This window comes from Ptychodera flava, chromosome 9 (assembly GCF_041260155.1).
Source record: "Ptychodera flava strain L36383 chromosome 9, AS_Pfla_20210202, whole genome shotgun sequence".
Taxonomy (NCBI): Eukaryota; Metazoa; Hemichordata; class Enteropneusta; family Ptychoderidae; genus Ptychodera; species Ptychodera flava.
In genome coordinates this window covers 44,753,770-44,760,396 of record NC_091936.1, presented here as the reverse complement: position 1 = coordinate 44,760,396, position 6,627 = coordinate 44,753,770, and the positions used below count along the sequence as shown (strand labels likewise).

At 36.4% G+C, this 6,627-nt stretch overlaps 1 long non-coding RNA gene across 1 annotated transcript; it reads left to right on the top strand.

The window, feature by feature from the left end:
- The first annotated feature begins 2,102 nt into the window (after window positions 1-2,102).
- Window positions 2,103-5,487, top strand: LOC139141151 (uncharacterized). The gene is made up of 4 exons (XR_011554142.1): window positions 2,103-2,300; window positions 3,727-3,848; window positions 4,743-4,868; window positions 5,187-5,487. It is a non-coding gene; the product is annotated as an uncharacterized lncRNA (long non-coding RNA).
- Window positions 5,488-6,627: the final 1,140 nt, after the last annotated feature.

Genomic DNA, 6,627 nt, shown 5'->3' with positions numbered 1-6,627 from the left:
AGTGAATGCCATGAATGCTAATTAACATTCCGGCGATTTGCTTTTCTGTTTCTGTTAACATCGATTCCTTATTATATTCATATCTATATAAGGCCGAACAAAAAATTGTGCTCTTCCGACAACCCAACCTACCCTTCTTTTTTACCTGCCGACCCTAAACTTTTTAGAGCTACGTAAACACGGACGTAAATAAAAGAGAGAAAAAATCCGTAAAATCACGCTTTCGTTACTTGGCGTTTGATTTTTTGCTTGAACGAGTATGTCTTTTATGTTTTTTTCCCTTTTATATGTATGATACATTTTTCTGGATGTGTTGTGGCCAGTGTCTGACACCCTGAACCCGTGAAAATGCATATTTGAAAATTAAATATTTTGGAAAAAACAACTCCTGCCGACCTACCTACCCTTTTTTTGAAAACCATATTATCGGAACAGCACAATTAATTTCTTTTGGCCTAATATAGTATAAAGTGAATAGCACAATTTTCAACCGGACAAATTTTGACGTTCAAAGCTTTTAAGTTACAGCTGCACTTTTGTCAGTAATTTTTTTTATTTCCATATTACCATTACTGACATTTGTTCACCATGACAAAAAGCGAAAGTTTCGGGTAATTGAAGTTAATAAGAGTATGTGACGACTGATTGCGTAGATGTGTACGACTACATGTTGACGTTTTTGGTCAGTGTTGGTAATTGACGTCCGGCCAGTGTAAGACAGAAATTACCGACGATTGAATCATATTAAACACCTATTACCTAGCCATGACGGGCTATAGCGCCTACTTCTTACACGGAGGGGCATTACGTTATCAGAAACATCGCTATACCCTGAGGTCGTAGGCCAAGGGAATTACCGATTTGTATCTGGTTACGCAAGACCACGAGGGGTAAGAAACGCGTACTGTAGCACGAATAACGACGATTTTATACGTGTTTTATAGCACACCACATGCTCATCTTCTTGTTTATTTTATTTTTTCTATGTGCTTTGATGTACGGGCACTGAAACAATGCATTAAGAGACGTTTACTGGATGACTGTCCACAGTGAATACAGTTGTGCTAATTACTTCACAAAAAGAATCAATATGTCCCTGACATACCGCACGACGTATTGGTTGCACTTGAATTTCCGTTGTCAGTGAGCTTTACAAGTTCCCACGCCTTTAAAGTATTATATTTTACTGTTTAATTCCGAGACTCGTTGCTCATTCCAGGCGCTCATCATGCCCTAATCCTCCGCTACTGTTTCAAAGCCGCAGACGACACCAAAGATGGTCATATGACCGGGCATTATTTCAAAAACTATTTCCAAAGGGGAATAGTCGTTAAAAACACCCTCTGACGTTAGTTTTTTGGAACCAGTAGAGACTAGTCGTATCTATTTTGTCGTCACGCGACGCCATCTGACGAGCTGCGACGCTGAATGAGCATGTGGCGTGTATAAATTAATTCTATATGAAAAATGTTAATAAAGATGACAGTTGTCCTCTATCTGTTCTTAAATCACTTAGTATTAATAATTTCGCGGTGTATTTAGTAGAAAATATCCACATGGAATTGTGCTTTGGCCGATCTCCAAACATATTTGTCACCAACGGGAGTACACATTCCCATTAAGTATGTCCTCTGCCCGCGCAATAGTTCCGGTTTTACAGCATGCACGCGACCGTCCATTCCTTAGATAATACGTGCGGCTTGGGCACGGGACAGTAAACAACAAATGAGCATTTCTAAACACGAAAATATATTTCAGTCGAGCGAGAGTTTGATTCAAAATCGATCCCACACTGATGTTCTCACACTCCAGCGTACTAGGGATGTGAGAACTTGTATTCCTTAATAGGTCTCGCAAGATTTTAGACAACTGTAACAGTCAAACTGCAGGTAGATCTTAAATCCGTGTGGAATTGCCAAAATGCCGACTGAACATGCCCATGTCCTGCAGCTGCTTTCGATTTATGCGCGATTAGGCCATTTAATATGATTAAAAATGTCGAATGTATTAATATCGTAATGTATTACGATCTATCTGACAATGAGTCCCTCTCCTTCCCAAAAATATGGGACTCGATTTGTGCTAACAGCATCTACCTATATATTGAAATTTTGGTCAGGTCGCAGCGAAGTGTTTTTAAACTCATCGGAATCTGAGGTCTACGTCGGTGATTATCATTTATTGACGGCCCAAACATACAACATTTTGTTTAATGTGAACAGTACGGTAACATGGTACCTGAATGGTTCCGCCAGTTTCTTCAAAAACTCCAAGTACTTTACAACCAGTGTTAACACAAGGTAAGACAGTCACATGTCAAGAATTCATGAAGCATGATAGGATTCAATGCTACTTATCGATAGTCAAAAAGGAAACAAGAAAAGTCAAAGTATTTAAAAGAGATGAGATTTGAAGTCCTTATTAATTGTTCAAGGAATATTACTCTGAAATTTGTTTTATAGCGTGTATTTTACCTTTTTAATTAATTGTGTTATGTTTCTATTAGTGTTTACAAAGTACACTTTATTTAATGTTCAATGTAACATATCACCAGTCTTCAAGTATACAAAACGTCGCATTAGCTTACATCCGTGGCCACTTTACTGTTGATTAAGCCTACTTGATGCAGTCAGAAATTCTACTTGTATAAAGACAAAACAGATACTATGAAGGGTTGTAATTGAAAGTTAACGATCGGGACCCTGTGTTAGAAATTGAGACACAAGATACCACTTCCATTCATTAACCTTCTGAGAGCTACAATTTTTCCCAGCAAAATTTTAGTGCAAATTTTAGCAATTTTTAGGAATGTATTTGTAATTTTTTGAGAACGTTTGAACAAGTGAACATCACATTTTATTTGCAGCAGTTCTTTATCAAATTTTTTTGACAAAAATCTAAAAAAAAATGATTCTTTCAAGGAGACCAAAATTGACTTTGGCGCTCAAAGGGTTAAAGCCTCAATGCGATAATTAGTTTATTGAGGCAACACACTTTAAGATATCATTGCTATAGTATCATGCAACTTGAACTTGTGTGCCTCATGCAGAGAGTGTGTTTGGAGAAATTGAAATAAACAAGACTTGTACATGGACCAGTGCATGGTAATGTCACATTGCATCTCAATCTTGAATACAGGGTGCCAATCGTAAACTCTTATTTACAAACCCACAAAGAGCTGGTTTTGCTATTGTATAAACAAAATTTCTGACTGCATCAAGATTCTTAATCAACAGTAAAGTGGCCACTGGTGTAAATTGTTGCAACGTATATCAAAGGAGACGGTTTGCGTTATTTTTATCGCCTGAAACGTTTTTCCTATCACCAAAGCACGTTGTAATTCCAAGCTAACCCTTCTTAAAAATTTACTAAAAAATATGACGATTACTAGATAAAAGAATTGAGCAGGCTTTTCTGAGTACTTGCTTATTAAAAAATATTGACATTTCTGTGTGGTATTTCAATTCAATAGTAATTTTAGGTAAGTGGCACGTATAGATATGAACGGGAATGAAATAACGCACCTAATGTAAGATTCGATGAGAGATAAGATTTCTCCATCGATATCAACTATCAAGGAATGCAGAAATATAGACTCCAAGTCTCCAGTAACATTGTAACTATTGGATCTCTCTCTCTCTCTCTCTCTCTCTCTCTCTCTCTCTCTCTCTCTCTCTCTCTCTCTCTCTCTCTCTCTCTCTCTCTCTCTCTGCTTTAATCATCCAGATTAAACATCAGTCAATTGACAATATCAAGTTTTAAGGATGACTTTGCAGGGATATATGAATGCCGTGTAACTGATTTTAGAGGGAATAATTTTACGGCAACCAACACACTACGCGTAAAGGGTGACTATGCTTGCATTCGTATATTACTCAGTGCAAAGTCTAGCCTACTACTACACTTAATTGTATGGGATCTTTACTGTCACGGCGTCATGTAAACTTGTGTGTTCCATGCAGATTGTGTTCAAGACATTGAAATCAGCTAAATTGATTTTCATCACGAAACAAAGACACGGTGAAAAGGAACGCAAGGAAGTTATTTTTTTGCTCCATAGACAATAGTCTGAAAGCTAAAAGTGATACCGGTTTTCCCCTTTTGATAAATAAACACACGTTTTTCATGCAGATAGGAGAAATAAGTTATGTGAACTAGACAGATGTACAAGGACCAGTATAATGTCTGTTACGCATGATAATGTTATTTCAATCTTGAACACAGAGTGCCAATCGTAAAGTGTCACTTAAATACCCTATGTAGAGTCGGTCTTGTATCGGTACAAGTAGAATTTCTGACAATATCAAATCTTACTTAGATACAGAGGTGTACATTCCCAAAATCTGTGCTTGAGACTATGCGCGTTTTATCGCTACACAACATTACCCTTTATTGACAAGTGGTAAATCTCAAGTGAAAGTTGAGAAACTTCGTTTCCTGTGTAAGCCTGTTGGCAAGTAAACATCTATTCTTTTCCTGTTATTCAAAGTTACACTCTCTGCTCCGATATCAGTCACATTAAGTTTTATAACAATATAAGTAATTAGATTCTGTGAAATATTTTGTTGAAATCTTTGAAATGTATTACTGACCGATTCAAAAGCAAAGGTGCTGAAATCGTTCATTCCTACACATACGAAAGTGTTATACACATCATTCAAAATCAGCCGTCTATTACTCTTATAATATAATTATTATTTCATATAACGACATACTTTAAAATTCGTGAATCTACTTTCCAGGTTGCCATAAAAACTATTATGGTGAAAAATGTGACTTAACCTGTGGCTGTGAAAATCGCGCCCACTGTGATCGATATGAAGGCTGCTTATGCCCGTATGGCTGGATGGGCAAACACTGCAATAAAGGTAGCAGAGAACCTTCATTTGGAAACCTGAGGTTGTTGGTTTGACTGCAATGAATGATCACAAAACGAGATGCGAGAGGAACGTTTATCACCTCAAAATAGGAAGTTTATTAGTAAAGTCGTTGTGTGAATAGAAAAATCAGACATTTAATCGATAGAATAAAACAGCGCAGGGAGTGAGACATGTCCATATTTTCAGACAAAGTAAAGATGAGAAATATTTGTCGATTTGTGGAATTTGCTTAATTGTGCACACTAACCATCGCGGTAAATTTGATTCTAAAATATGTCAGATAGACTGTAAAATTTCCCGTTTCAGTATGTCCATCGGGTTGGTATGGTAAGAACTGTACGTCCCAGTGTCTCTGTGAGAACAACTCAACCTGCTATCCCGGGAGTGGCTTCTGCTCGTGTATTGAAGGGACATGTGGAAGGTATTGTGAAATTGTGAATCAATGTGAATGCAGAAGGCATCGCTGCAGATTTTTTGGCTATTCAATGTGTCAGACCTTGGCGATTCACCAATGCAAGGAACGAGAACTTCTCTCCGAAGGTAAAAACACTTGTAAGGGGTCCAGAAGCAAAAGATAACGTCCCTTTTTACAGGATTATCTGCTGATGTCTTTTATACAATTTCTTGGTTGCCAGACATAGGCATTCACTATAACATCCATGCCATAGTATGCCAATTAGTCAATTCTGAAATTGGAAAATACGATCGATAAATCATGGAAATAAGCAACAGAATGCATTCTTTTCTTCTCTATCAACCTATGTATCATTTCTGAGTCACTCATTTATTCATTTATTTATTTATTTATTTATTTATTTTATTCATTTATTCATTCATTTATTCATTTTGTTGTTTTTTTGTTTGTTTTGTTTTTATTATACATTCGTTCATATAGACATACGTACATACATTCATTTATTCACTCATTTATTAATTTAACAGTCTGGTTTAACACTTTATGTAGTGAATATTGTTATTTTCCTGGATACAACAGTAGCAATGAGCAATCAATTGATTATGCGAAGGCTGGGTCGGCAAAATCAGGGGCTGGGGTCTCTGATATTTGGAGATTACAAAGAGAGGGCCGTACTTTATCCGCACCAGGTGTACTTGATTTCCAGAAGTCCTCCTTGTGACAATGCCGCGTTTCATATTATTTGCAAAATATTCAGAGAAATAAAACTGATTCTTCGCGTACTTTAAATCACTGGAAGCCAGTTCCCACTTTACAAGTACAATTCATGTATTTTTTTGTTTCGGCACATGCATCAATAGAGGCTGGTAATTGAACAGCTTCTGCCAGTCGAGAACTAAAAATGGCAGGTTCCTGGTATGCTTTCGGTGAAGTTAAGCAAGCCCTAAGAGAAAGCTAAATGTAAAAGAACTACCTAACATATGTTCAATAATGTATTTGTCCTATTGGACAGCTTTCATTCAAGTAAACAATGTACAAAAATTTTCTAAAATGTAATTGATTTTCTATTTCATTCAAAAGTGCTGTAAACGTTTTGATTTTATATATAATATATATATATATATATACATTGTATACATTTTGTATATATATATATATATATATACATATATATGTGTGTGTGTGTGTGTGTGTGTGTGTGTGTGTGTGTGTATAGTAATAGAAATATACACGAATAACAATCTATGATACACAAAGACATGCTACTTAGGTGATTCAGATGTTGTGGGTTTTTTTCAAAATGATGTAGGGAAAAGGTCAAAGAATAGGTAG